The sequence below is a fragment of the Peromyscus eremicus genome, chromosome 1 (assembly GCF_949786415.1).
Source record: "Peromyscus eremicus chromosome 1, PerEre_H2_v1, whole genome shotgun sequence".
NCBI classification, from domain to species: domain Eukaryota; kingdom Metazoa; phylum Chordata; class Mammalia; order Rodentia; family Cricetidae; genus Peromyscus; species Peromyscus eremicus.
This window is the reverse complement of record NC_081416.1, coordinates 152,845,964-152,860,701: the sequence shown is the minus strand read 5'-3', so window position 1 is coordinate 152,860,701 and position 14,738 is coordinate 152,845,964. Positions and strand designations below refer to the sequence as shown.

The window sequence follows — 14,738 nt, the reverse complement described above, 5'->3', positions numbered from 1 at the left end:
GCTCAGTATATAATTGTAAATAACTTTTGGGATGAAAAACCAATAATGAAATACTGTCTTTAATAGTTTGCTATTGATGTCAGCATAAAATTTGTCGTTGTTGAATATTGGAAATTGGGAGTGCACAGAAATATTCTCAAAAGCTGTAAATGATTGCATATTTAAATAGAGCTGACTAAGGCAAAGATGTTATAGATATTAGTAATAGGCAGAAAATTATGCTGACCTAACATTATTTGACAAAACCCACTGTTTTAAATTATATATTGGTTACACTTAATGAATAATAGATTTGGGAGGTGTTGCTTCCCCGATCATAATGCTGATGACTCGATATGGCAGGGATTTCATAGTCATCTTTCTGACAATAAATACAGCCTGGGTTCACAGAGGTCACTAGAGAGTCCATTGAGTCACTGCTCAGTGCTATCCCATTGGAGAAGCTCTCAGTCCCCAGAAAGGAACCACCCTGACTGTGTCCCAGGGTAAGGCAGATCCTGCCCACGATCCTCCCACAAGGTACTTGGTAAGATCCAGGTGAGGTGGCCCAGCACTCTTGGATGGGACCTGTTGAAGCTCCAGTTGAGATCTCAATTTACTCAGAATGCCCAGACCTAGGGGTGGAGAGAGCCTGGCCCATAAGTCCTCAAGGGACATCTGCCTTCTCCATATCACATGAACCACACAAAGAATGCGGAAGTATGGGGCGTTACAGACATCAGCATGACCAGGAGAACATACAGTGTCTACCATGGTCTGAACTCTGCAGAGCCTCAGGGTGTTCAGACTGCTGACCCTCATCTTCAGGTCCTCAGGCTTTGCTTGGGACTAGGTCTGTGTACTGAGTCTGCTCCCAAAGCATTGGTCTACATGTAGTGAAGGCAGGGTTGCACACTGTGTCCAAGGTACACATGTACATGTATGCATATGTGTGCATGTGTTATGTGTCCTCTGGATACACAATCCCAAAGGTGGAACACAGAAACTCACTGTGCATGCATGGGGGATAAAAGTGAGGGCTGGTTTGAGGAAGGGGGCACACATGACAGCGAGGGAAGCAAGAAGGAACATGAGGAAGGAGATGGGGTGCAGCCTCTGGAAAGTCAGTGCTCAGATTCATCTTGTCGTAGAAGGGGAAAGAGTGAAGAAAGAAACCATGGAGTGCCCCATGAGCACCAGGCTTTATTCAACCCCTCCCTCCTGGAAGAGTGTCAAGCCCTAAGCTGATGTGGCCTGAGCTAAGTGACTCTCCATCTCTTGGCCTGTTTTCTCATTTGTCAAACTGACCTCAGGGTAAATTCAATAATCCAAGAGACCTCCACAAGGTACTAGATCTACCTAATGAGTCCAGCTCTGTCCAGCACCATGAACAAAGCCCCAGAGGATCTAGTCAGCTATAGATCAGACACGTCCAGAGAGAAGGGCCTTGCCATTTGCATGTACTAGAACACATTCCTGTGCATGGGGTCAGTGCTTCTACCTGGACCCATGAGGAGGTTGCACCTAGTAACGTGTGTAATGACCAGTAGTGATGGAAGCTTCCAGCTGCAGAGTTTCCAGGGCTGCACTCTTGAGATCCTACCTGAATTTCCCAACTCCTAAATTGGGCATGGCAGCACACTCCTATAATCCTAGCACTTGGGAGGTGGGGCCGAGATAATCAGGAGTTAAAGGCCAACCTGGAATACTTGAGACCCTCATCTCAAAAACAACAACAACAACAACACCTGCTAGTAAAGCCTCCACTTCAGCACCTATAGGACCTGTGGGAAATGAGACATGGAGTCAGAGCACATCAGGGTGGGTGTTAGAGTTTGTCCTTGCACATACCTATCCTTTAGCACAGTCCTGGGCAAACAGAATTTAGTGAGTGCTTTCTGGTGTCAATGGCTAGAGGCAAGAAAGTTTTCACCCCTGTATCCAGTAGGTGCTCTATATTTGGTGAGCCGGGCACTGTGCTAGGCATTGGGAATACAACAGGACACATATAACAATTCCAGACACTGTCCTCTTGGATCTTGGAAAAAAACATTCAGCTCTAGGCTGGGGAGATGGCCAGTCAGCAAAGCAAATGCCTCAAAAGCATAAGAGTATGAGTTTGATCCCCATCACCCACATTTAAAAAGATAGACGTAATGCATGTCTGGTGCTGTAAATGTGGCCAAGAACCCATGGTTGGGGACCTCATAGGCTCCGTGGATGAACCACCTATCACTACTATTTTGCTAAATGAATATAAACCAACTACCCTCTAAATTCACATCTCTATACCCACAGATTAGTATGGTTCTCAGACCTCAGCAGAGAAATTTCTTTGTGTGAGGAGTGGTTGTTAATGCATAAACTCACAACTGGCCAAAGTGTCAATGGAGTGACCAGAAACAAATGGATCATCTCTATCATGCTCTGCCTTCCCAGGCTCAGGAACCCTTTCAGAAAGGGTGTAAGAGCAAGAAGTCAGAGGTGGCTGGAGTGCCTGCTAGACAAGCCTCTCATGAACTCACAACAGCTGCAATTGCCTACGCAAGATCAAGCCAGCCAACATTCGAGTATGGAGAGAAGGGCTGAGTCCCAACCCCTAACTGAAGAGCTGTTGACTGATAATGGCTTCTGGAAGAGGAAGAGTTAGTTCTCTTCAAACGTGTGACCCTGGGAGGTGGACCACAGCCCAGTATATAGCCCCACATGCATGAGTATTTAGGCTGTATAAATTGGGCTCACAGGGTTATTTAAAAAAAAAAATAATAACCATGAAGTTGAGTGGGGAGGTGGTGGTTAGATCTGCAAGAGTTTAAGGAGAGACATGAGGGGTGGATATTATCAAAATACACTGTATGAAATTCTCAAGGAGTTAACAAAAATACTATATTGAAATTAAAAAGCCAGGCCTAGTGGTACATACCTATAATCCCAACAGGTGGCAGACAAGGGAGAACTAGCCTAGGTGAGCTCCAGGTTTGGAGAGTCCTTTGGCCACACACACACATACACACACACACACACACACACACACACACACACACACACACACAATCATTCAGCTCAGAGTGTCACATCAATGGTGACTAATGTTGCTGTGGTGACAAGGTATGTGTGCACAATCTGCCCCAGTTTTAGCAAAGTACCACTCACTACAGGCTCAACAGACAGTCATTGTCTCACACATTTAGAAGCCAATGGTCTAAGTTCAATATGTCAGCACGCCTGGCCCTAGTCCTGGCTTCCAGCTCTTTACTGGCAATCAGTGGTCTCCCTTCCTTGTCTCACAGAACCATAGCCCCATCTCTGTTCCTGTCTTCACATGGCATTCTTTCTCTTTCCCTACATGTGTCTTTGTCCAAATGTCCCATTTTTATAGGACACCAGTCATTTCGGATTAGAGACCCACACTATTCCAACATGACCTCATCTTAATTAATTATGTCTGCAACGACCTTATTTCCAAATGAGGTCACATTCTGAGGCACTGGGCTTTAGGATTTCTACATTTAAATTTGGGGGGCACAATTCAGCCTGTGACAGTGTAGTAGACCCCAAAAGAGATCTGAATGTAGAATCTGATGAAGTAGGAGGAGGAAGAGAGAAAACAGGCCTATGAACATTAAAAAAAAAAACTGTGACAGAGGAGCTGGGGGTGTGGCTCACAGGTACAGTGTTTCCTAGCACAGTTGAGGCCCTCTGTTTAATATACAGTGCTGGGGAGATGGGGAACAACCCCACAAGCCTGGGCTAAGCCCAGAGCAAAAGAGAAAGTGAGAGTGTACTGAAGGAACAGCAGTGCAGGGACCAGGTAGCCAGGGCACCGGGCAAAGAGTTGGTGTGAGATGGTGCCTCCAAGTTACAGGCAGTCATCTGGCTTCTCCCCTGCTTGGTTTCCCAAGCTGAGGTGTGGGGACCAATCCCTGGTCAGGTGACAGCAACAGGAGAGCATCTCAGCTCTTAGCCCATGGATGCAGTTCTGGGAAAGATGGCAGGGCAAGTGCCAAGCCACAGGATCTGGCCTTGATAGCTGTACTTTCTAGGAACACAGACACAGCAGTGCCCCTGAGTTATAGGAGAGCCTCTGCCCTGCTGCAATCCTGTTGCATCCTTCGCAGAAGAGCTGCTGAGAATTTGGAAGTTCCTACTTCATGTCTGCCACTCTCAGGCACCTGTCACCCCTGGACCAAGCTCTGTCCTATGGGAATCCCTCTGCCTGGGGGTCCTCCAAGGCTGCTTACCTCTCAGCGGGCAAACATTTTTATCCATTCCTTGAAATTAAACTTCCCCATTTTTCATTATCAAATTCCAAGCTGGTGTCATCTCCCCCACGCCGGCGTGCCTCGCTCGTTTACAGCACCCGAGATTAATATTAGGTGTTTGTAAAAGGCGAATATTAGCTTCTCCCTTATATCTGTCAGAATTAATAACTTCCCCATCACAGATAACTCCGGGTCAATATTAGATTCGCAGATGAGGCTGGAAATAAAATGTATGGAAATATAACGTCTCATTTGTACTTATTCAAAAGAGCCCCTTCCATTATTGAAATCTGGCGGCAACTGTTCAAAGGTCAGAGGACTTTGTGGCCTGGAAATACCCACCATCTGGCCTGGGCAGTTGCAAGCGAGGACAAATTGGTGTCCCTCCACAGGGAGGTGACGCTGGCGCGGGTGGGCAACTCTGCCAGGAATTCTTATAGGGCAAGGACGGATGGAGAGCTTACCCACTGCCGTCCCAAGCTCAAGCTGGGACCCGAGCCAGGGTCTGGTGCAGGCACCTTTCCAGTGGCTGCTGTCCACATGCCCTTCTCACCTCCATGCCAAACTGGGGGCACAAGGTGGCTCCCTCCCTTCGGCAGCTTGGACCTGAGCTTGCAGACAAGAAGTTAACAGTTAATGCTGCTGGAGACTCACCTTCCAAAAGATCACGAACCAGCAGCCTTACCCTGCAGTCAGAGAAGGCAGTAAAGCGGCCTCTAAGATGGGCAGGGCCACCTTCCTGTTTGGCAATCACTCATAAATCATAATTGACAAGTTTAATTTTCCCCTGAGCCACAATAGTGCTTTATTTAGTTGTTTCTACTTTATTTGGTATGGAGCTGATAGGCCCCTCCTCACCTCCTTGGCTTTTTCCCATCATAATAAAACTCCTCACTAGGCCAGGGGAAGATATAAAGCCATCTTTTCTGCTTGACCCATAGTAATGGTGCCTTGGGACTCCACTCCTGGAACAAGAAGGTTGGAGAAACTTCCAGCATTCAAAAGGACAACATGGGCACCCACATCAATCCAAAGCAGAGGGAGGCTTCCAAGATTTTACACAACCTCCCCTGGGCAGAGGAGTCCCAAGACCCTGTGGTTCCCTCTGGAATTCCATGGGTAGAAAGATGGAGGGTGAAGAGCAAGGGGTAGGGGTCTTCCTCCATCACACAGAGGAAGAAAGACAGAGGTGGCACTTCCAGGCCCTAAACATCAAGGTTGACTCCCCCATGCTGAGGCATATCCATCATAGATCACTGGGAGCAAAGATTCGGGCTGTTTCCATTGCCCCAGGCCTCCATCAAGGCCATGTTTCTAAGATTCACATATGACTGCCACAGAAGGCAGCTCACTGGCTCATCACAGATGTGTGGGAATTCCTGGAGTTAGGTGGCAGAGGGGAGTGGGCCCTAGATTCCTAAGTCCCAAGCTGCTGCTGAGTTCCAGAGAGCAGAGGGTCAGCCCTCCCCTTAAGGGGCAATGAAAAAAAGCCCCTAGGAAATCCCTCGGTGCAACCTCTCAACCTCCCTCCCCCCCACCACCACCCGGGATCTGGAAGGCTCTCTTTTTTGTGCTAGGAAACCCTCTCTGTTCACATTAATGACTTAAGCTCTTCCCTGTCAGCAGCTCCCTCCAGCTGGGCGAGCATTGAAGTCCAGCTCTGGGACCTTGCCTTTGTGAGAGGGGCCCTGCTCTGGGGAGGATGAAGGCAAAAGGCCCTCTCTTTCTTTCCTCTTAAGCCCCTCAAACTGGCGGTGACCCACAGTTAAATCCCTTTTAACAAGGCTCACTTCCTTGTGAACCAGTTAAAATGCTCCAAAAATAAACAAGGCTGAGGGCCAGCCTTTCCTACAGTCACTCGGGAAGCCAGTCTGGGGGAGGGACAGGCAGGCCCTATCTCTGTCTCCCAGGGTCAGATGCCAGGCTGTCCACTACCTCTGGACATGGCATAGCAGCCTGTCACTTTACACTGAGCCTGTAATCCTGCCTTGTAAGTAGGGGTGCTAGCCTCTTAAACTCTTTAAAATCCCACAGAGCACTAAATTAAGTAGTTGCTCCAGGGTCAAGCCTGAGACCACTTAAATTTGCTTTTCCAACCACCACCATCATCCTCTTGGGGTCTGGTGGACACTCAAGTTACTGAACTGGCTAGCCATGGGCCAGCCTCCCCTGCTAGACTCCCCTGCTAGAGCATGGACTGATGGCAGATTGTCCTATGGCCATTGTCATGATTGTGTTGCATGGCTGTGCTCCCCCAAACTTAGGATTGAGACACTAGTGGGAGCTAAGCCCAAGATGAGAATGGTTAAAGAAACAAGGAACAAACCCAGGGAGTCTGAGTCTGAGTCCTTGCCATCTCCTCTGAGATATGCATCCCTAATCTCTCTCTGTGCCCACAAACTGCAGCCATAACTACCCTGGGCCATCCAGGATCCACAGCCCTATTCAGATAGGTGAGCTCAAGAACAAGACTAGAAGTAGGGTGTGGGTGGCAGCCCAGTGTGTGCACACTGGCCACAGCCTCAGGCCTACCGGAGGACAGACTTCCCTAGAAAGTCCTTCTACCACCTCCCTGAGTTCGTTGCCCTCCATGAAGCCAAAGGGGCCAAGGAATGGAACCAAAGGTCTCTCACAGGGCTTAGACCAGCAAGCATGTGGTGTTGAGGGTACACAGAGGACTAGGGGAGCTGTGAGTCTGCTCCCCTTCTCACATCCCACCTAAAAAGCAGCTCTGCCAAGAAACCCCAATACTCACACATGCCCCCTCTCAAAGCTCCACACCTCTATCCATCATCTATTCATCCTATGCTAATTAATTTCCTCATTGCTGAGGCAAAATCCCCAAAGGACCAAAGAAAGAAAGATTGATTTGGACTCACAGCTTCAGAGGTGTCAGCCTGTGGTCAGTTAGTTGTTTTGCTTTTAAGCCCATGGCAAGGCAGAGACATAATGGATGAAGCTGCTTGCTTTGTGATAGTCAGTGGGCTAAGTAACAGGCAGGGAGGGAAAGAGAGAGGGAAAGAGGGAGGGAGGGAGGGAGACAGAGAAAACAAAATATAAGCTTGAATGACATCTTCAGTGGCTACTTCTTCCAACCAGGCCCCACTTCTCAGCTTCCTCCCACACATGCCCCAATAGTGCCACAAAATTATTAATCCATCAATGGCTTTATTCACTGATGAGGTCAGCATCTCAGGATCAAATCACTTCCCAAAGGCTCATCAGCTGGCAGCCAAGCTGTGACACATGAGCCTTTAGGGGACATTTTCAATTCAAACCATAACATCCCTAAACGCTGGCCTGGTACCTGCTTGGTGAGTCCAGCAGCCACTATGGCAGGGAGGAGACTTTAACACAATGCAACAAACCTGTCTCACATATTCGGATAGAAAAGAAGATGGCCAGTTACTTGGGCAGGCATGAATCCTCCAATCTAAGGGTTCCAAAAGAGATGAAGTTTCAGCTGAGCCCTGTAGTGAAGGGAATGGGTGATGCCATGGACTCAGAGGGAGGCCTCAAGTGAAACTCAGGGTGAGCATGCCCCATGAAAGGGGTACGTGCCAATAGAAAGATTAGACACGACCAAGGAGGGGTAATGTCCATTTTCAATACTGCACCTACCCAGCCATGTCTCCTTCTCATCCAGTAAGCAAAGGGGACCTGACAGATCCCCTGTGCCCACAAAGGAATCAGGGGTGCTTGACATGGGGCAAAGGAATTGTGGCTAGAGACTTCTGACCTGAAGAGCCAGTGTGGAGGTGAGGATTCCTCATGACCTGCACACACCAAGCTGGGATACTCATGGCTCCAGGTATAGACTCTAGTTACTATAGGGATCAGCAATTGAAGCCTGAAATAATAGCACATTCAGACCAGCAGCTTCAAAAAACTGACATCAAATTATTATTCTTCCTCCTGGCACAAGGTCAGAAGCAATATGAAAACTATCTTCAAGGCCCAAGTCTTTGGTTCTTAGGCTCCTACGTTATGTCCAATATATAAACTCTTGGGGTGGGTGAGTGGATGGGTGGATGGATGGATGGATGGGTGAATGGATGGATGGATGGACGGACAGATGGATGGATGGGCAGATGGACAGATAGATGGGCGGGTGGATAGATAGATGGGTAGATGGATGGGTGGGTGGATGTATGGATAGGTGAGTGGGTAGAAAAGGGGAGACAAGATGATAGAGTGGTGGGTTGGACAAGTAGATAAATGGACAGAGAGATGGATGGGTGGACAGGTAAACAGGTAACATGAGTTGGTGATCTCAGCCCCAATTCTCTTCCAAGCCTGGTTTGTTTCCATCCACTGCTCTATGACCCACAGAATAAAGTCACTTGCTTTGCTGGCATTCCAGACCTTGCTGGTCTGGTTTATCCTCTGCCTGCTGTCACACAGGATCAGACTCTCTGCTGACCTGGCTGGGTCATCCTCACCACCTTTAATACACTTTCATGGCCCACTTCCCCACCATCTCCAACACTGTGGCCATTATCACCCTAAAAGCTTCTCTAAGCCATTCCTCCCCACAGTCCTGCATCCTGTCCCATGAAGGGGCCTGTGCTGTCTTGTCTCCTGCCCAAAGTGAGATGAATAGCAGAGGTCACCACTCCATGCTGCCTGAACTAACAGGAAGTAACTTAGGAAACCTCGGAGTCCAGCTTTGAAATCTACTTTTAGGAGCCAAGTTACTGGCAGATTGTTAGGCTCTTGGTGACAAGATAAAGTTCTCACCACTTGTTCCCCCATCCCAAGCTTTAGGCCCCAAAGGCTGGGTAACCTAGATCAAGTGCAGATCTGAACCCTTGCCCTCCACTCAGCTCCCAATCTCATGCACAGGACCAGGAAAGGGTAGGGAGGTCACAGGTCACCAGGGGGCACATTCCTCTGGGGATCTGGCTTGGAATTGAATAGTGGCTCAGGCCTGTGGCCCCTGAGTTGCTAAGCTAAGCACAGGAAAGTTTTAGTCTGCAAACAGCAGTATCAAGAGTTTTGCAGCGGCAGTAAACCATCCAAGCCAGACCAGCACTGCCTGTGGCTCATCCTGCAGAGTGAGTGGAACACAACATGCCAGGAGGACCAAGCACTGCCTCTAGCTACTGATTTTGTCAGTGCTGGATACTTTTATGTCAACTTGACACAAGCTAAAGTCATCTGAGAGGAAGGAATCTCAGTTGAGAAATTGTCTCCGTAAGATCTGGCATTTTCTTAATTAGTGATTGATGTGGGAGGGCCCAACCCATTGTGGGTGGTTCCATCCCTGGGCTGGTGGTCCTGGTCAATCTATATGAAAGTAGTTTGAGCAAGCCAAGAGGAGCAAGTTAGTAAACAGCAACCCTCCAGGGCCTCTGCATCAGCTCCTGCATCCAGGATTCTGCTCTGTTTAAGTTCCTGGCCTGACTTCTTCGATGATGAACAGTGCTGTGGAATTGTAAGCCAAACCCTTTCCTTCTCAACTTGCTTTTGGTCATGGTGTTTCATTGCATCAATAGAAACCCTAACTAAGACAAATTGGTACCAGGATTGTGGGATACTGCTCTGACACACCTGACCATGTTGTTTTGGGGAGGATTGTGGAAGGACTTTGGAACTTCGTGCAAGAGTGTTCAATGCTTAATGAGCTGTTCTGTGGGAGCTTGGAAGATAAGAATGTTGAGGGCAACGCAGAAGATGGAGGCCTGGCTTGTGGAGTTTTAAAGGGAAGTTTAAAGATTCTATTGGGACCATTTATTATTTCAAATTAAGATTCTGTGGTTCTGGTTAGCTGGGGCTGAAGAATCAGCTATGATTAACAAGATACCAGAACAATAAAGGGAAACCTTCAATTTGCTGGGATACTTTAAGTTAGTTGGCTGGAGTTGAGAAATTAGTGGTGATTAAGAAGAAACCAGCATCACTGAGGTAAGATCTTCTGGGAAGTGTTTTTGGGAGTCAGCACACAGAAGCTATGTTCCAGAGATGTCCAAGGTTGTACCTCACTCTGGCAGCTGAACTTGGTAGTGTAAGAGTCACCAAGGTGGTATGGTTTTGAAGGCATGAAGGGGTCATGGAGAATGGCTGAGGCTTGGCACTGTGAGAGGCCATCGGTGAAGGTACAGCCTCAGTGGCAGTCAAGGCCCAGGACTGAAGGGGTCACACAGAAAAGTTGAGGCTTGGCACCATGAAGAGAACCCAGGAGAGGCTATTGGTGAAAGTGCAGCCCAGTTGCACCAGAAGACCTCTACATTTTAGGAATACCAGTACCACAGAATGACCACCAAGAGCAGCAGCAGCAGTAGAGTAGACCTAGCCAGGGCTCAGCAGGCAAACTGTGTGTACTGCAGAGGATGGAGCCCAGAAGACCGTGAGTGAAGCTGGATATGGACACTGAGTTATTTATACCTTTCACATTTGGTTTAGCTTTGACTTTTGTGACTGTGCCCTGGCTCTTCCCTCCTGAAGTAAGAAACTTTTTTTTTTTTTTAATTTCATAGGCGCCCACAGTCGAAAGACTGAATTTTAAAAGACTTTGGATTTTAAGAGATTGGCTATTTTAAGTCAGGCGGTGGTGGCACACACCTTAAATCCCAGCACTTAGGAGGCAAAGGCAGGTGGATCTCTGTGAGTTCGAGGCCACCCTGGTCTACAGAGCGAGTTCCAGGATAGCCAGGGCTACACAGAGAAGAGAGAGAGAGAGAAGAGAGAGAGAGAGAGAGAGAGAGAGAGAGAGAGAGAGAGAGAGAGAGAGAGGCTATTTTAAAGAGATTGTACTTTTAATGTGTTTGAATATGTAAAGACTGTGGAATTTTTAAAATTATTTATATTTTTAATGTGAGATCTTGGGGATGAATGAGAAAGGAAAGTATGTAGCTTAACAGTGATGTGTTTGTGTGTCAAGTTAACAAGGGGTCAATTGTGTTCGATAGTTTTATGTCAACTGGACATAAGCTAAAGTCATCTGAGAGGGGGGAGCCCCAATTAAGAAAATGCCTCCATAAGTTCCTGCTGTAGGGCATTTTCTTAATTAGTTATTGATGGGGGAGGGCCAGCCCATGGTGGGTGGTGCCATCCCTGGACTGATAGTCCTAAGTTCTATAAGAAAGCAGGCTGAGCAAGCCATGGGAAGCAAGCCAATAAGCAGCACCCCTCCATGGCTTCTGCCTCCAGGTTCCTGCCTTATTTGAGTTTCTGTCCTGATTTCTTCAATTATGAACAGTGATATGGAAGTGTAAGCCAAATAAACTCCTTCCTCCCCAATTTGCTTTTTGGTCATGGTGTTTCATTGCAGCAATAGAAACCCTAAGATATTTCCCAGGTCACCGCTGGCAGAAAGCTGCCTGTGTCATCTAACGCCAAGCTCCAGGTCTCTGAGTATCTCAAATCTTCATAGCAGCCATACGGCCACACCTGGGCTCCAGGTGGTCTGTGCCAGAGAGCACAGTATGCAGCTGCAGAGCTGAGACATGGCCTTACCACTGCACATTGTCCTTCTACCCAAGGCCTGCCGGCCTTCCTGAGGAAGATTCATTTCCATATCACACAGACTGTGATCTCTGTGACCTTTCAGGCACATTTACTCCTGGCACGCTGACCAAATGACAGGTTCCCCCTCCGAGACGCCCGGGTCAATGCCCAATATCCATAACGCTCCTGATCCAACAGAGCCACTTGCCTCCTCCCTCAATCTGGGGGCCACCTTCACCATCTGCTTCTTGTACCAACATTCCTCTCCCCCTCATGATGTGTGGCCCTGGAGAAGAGAAATCAGGTCTTAAGGTCCTGACCCCACACAGTGCTGGGCAGAGTGGACTCTGTGCAGGCTTGCTGAGTACAGCAGCCCCCTCAGCTCTGCCATTGCGTTCCTGTCCTCAGCAGTCTGAGCAGAGGAGTCACTGCTTCCCCTGAAAGAGCTTGAAGCCGCAGCCCAGGGTACCCAGGTCATAGCCTCTGCATCCCCCACCTTTTGGGGACAGCTCCCCCTACCAGGACCCTGCACAGCCTGCCATCCTGCCTCCTGGGGAGCATTTGGGCACAGCAGGCTTGGCGGGCCCTCAGCTTCCCAGGCGGATGTGATGGCAAATAGCAGGCGCTTGGCATCGGGTCGGGATTTCTGAGCATAACAGAAATGTCAGGCGGGTTTTAATGAAAGGCTGTGTGCTTCTGGGGATTGACAGGCTAACACACAATCCGGATTTTCAGATGGCTTGCTCTCAGGGCTCTTGGCACAGAAGCCTGAGCTGAGGGGAGCCCCCTGAATGTTCCAGGGGGCAGGGCCATCTCCCCCACTTGCAGAAGTAGCTACCCTCAGTTGACAGACTCCCCTACCCCACTCTGGCCACCATGCTGAGCCCTAATTTAGAAACCAAATTCTTTCTCATCCTCACCCGCAGCAATTGGATGCTTGCCTTTTGCCTACACTTCGTGAGCAACGTGTGGCAGAGGAGGCGGTGTCCCCTCCATTGACGTCAGGAGGGCTGCGGGGAGCACAGTGGCCACTCTGAACAGGTGCCACAAGGACAGGTGCCCCATTGTGGGGGTGGGAGGCTGCTGCCCGTAGCCCATAAATACCATGGTAATCGTCCCTAAAGGGAAATCTTGTCTCCAAGCCAGCTCCAAGGGTCACCAGACCATGAGGAAAGGCCAGTACCCGCAGCAGAGTGGTCTTACCCTTATAGGTGAAGTGGATGGACATACATGTAGCTAGTTTGCATGATCAAAATGCCTTGCCCTCTGGTGAGAGCTGCTTAGGGGCTGGGTGGCTGCAGGTGTCCAAGATGGCGCTTGCTGAGCCAGACAGGTGGAAGTGGAGTAACTCGTGGTCAGGCAGGTTGGAGGGACAAGGGTCACACACCTCTTTACCACCTTCCCTTTTATAGTGCAAATGATGAGATTGTCCCATCCCTGCTTCTGAGAGCTCAGTATCTGATTGGAAGGTTTGCTTACCTCTAGCAAGCAAACCAATCTTTTGGTCACTTTTTGTCACTGTGATAGATCTCCTTAACAAAGCAGCTTCAAGAATTTGGGGAGCTCCTGCTTTCAGGAGTTTCTATATGTGAGTGCTTGGCTGTGTTGCTGTGGACCTGGGTACAGAACTGACCATCAATCACAGAGAGGGTATGACCAGGAACAAGATATGCTCTTCGAGAGCTAGCCCTGACCCTCACCAGCTGCAGCACACAAGAGAGTGGGTGCTGTACCCCATCTAGGCAGCACACCAGAGCTGACCCTGCTGTTGGGGATGTGGGTAAGCAGGCCTGAGAGCACGAGAGCAGCAGAACTGACTTGGCACCCCCACATCTGCCATGCAATGGCTTGGGTGAGGGAAAGATGCTGTTCAGCCTCCACCTCTTGTTACCTACAGAGAGCTGCCACCCCACCACCCCAACCCACCCCTGGCCCTCGTCACAAGAGTGAGAGAACCAGCTCTGCCCTCACACCAGCTGCAGCACACAGGAGAGCCGGCCCTGCACTCAACTTGAACAGTACATTAGAGCTGACCCTGCTGTCGGGATGCAGGTGAACCAGCCCTGAGGGCATGAGAGCAGCAGAGCTGAGCCCCCTCACCCCCATAGACCCCCTACAGCAATAGGGAGAGAGGGCCCTGTACCTTGCCTGGGAGAAACAGTAGAGCTGGCCCTGGATGTCAGTGTGAGTGACCTGGATCTGAGAGCCTCAGAACTGGCCCCGCTCCTTGCTGCAGGCTGCATTGGGTGAGCTGGCCTGAGCAGTGCTGGAGAGCTTACCCAGGTAGTGATGAGGGAAAGTTGGAGAGCTGACCACCCAGGTCCAGAACCAGGGCCATGAGATGGCCCACCCCAACATCCACCAAATCTAATCTTTTGGAGCATGTGAAGGGGACAAACCCACAGATCACAAACTGCAGGATCTCCATGACAAGAAGATATCCAAGAGGAGCCCCAGTGAGAGCCCATATTGGTGGCATAACAGAAGCCAGACCAATGACTCCCAGCAATGAACACTTGCAAGTAAAGATGAACAGACTAAAGGGTAAACTGTGACTCAACAGGCTGTACTACAGCTTCCACAACAAGATTCTTCTTTTGTTTGTTTGTTTGGTTGGTTGGTTGGTTGGTTGGTTTTGCTTCTTTGTTTTATTTGGTTTTTGGTTTTTCTTTTAAATTTGGTTTTGTTTTGGAGGGGGAGGTTGCAAGGGCAGAGGTCAGATGGGAGGGGACAGGGCAATAAGGAGGATCTGAATGCATGATATGAAATCACAAAGAATCACACACACACACACACACACACACACACACACACACACACACACACACCACACACCCAGTTACCTACTTCCTCCAACCAGGCCCTACATCCTAACAGCCCACTGAGTAATTAATTCAACAGAAGACGAAGTCAATGCCCTCATGATGCAACCGCCTCTCAGTAGCACGGTAGACTGAACTTTTTGTGGAAACACTTCATATACAAACTACAATAATAACCACTAAGGGAAATGAACCGGCAGTGTGGACACTGTACGGGGGAGGATTT

General features: G+C 49.0%; 1 long non-coding RNA gene across 1 annotated transcript in view; it reads right to left on the bottom strand.

Annotated features, from left to right (window-relative positions):
- Positions 1 to 14,738, bottom strand: part of LOC131920447 (uncharacterized) — a 45,889-nt gene that overhangs the window by 12,886 nt on the left and 18,265 nt on the right. Inside the window, exons 2-3 of the long non-coding RNA XR_009381650.1 lie at positions 7,121 to 7,226; positions 4,706 to 4,847 (exon numbers count right to left, since the gene is read on the bottom strand). This is a non-coding gene — a long non-coding RNA (uncharacterized LOC131920447). The remainder of the gene's footprint in view (positions 1 to 4,705; positions 4,848 to 7,120; positions 7,227 to 14,738) is intronic.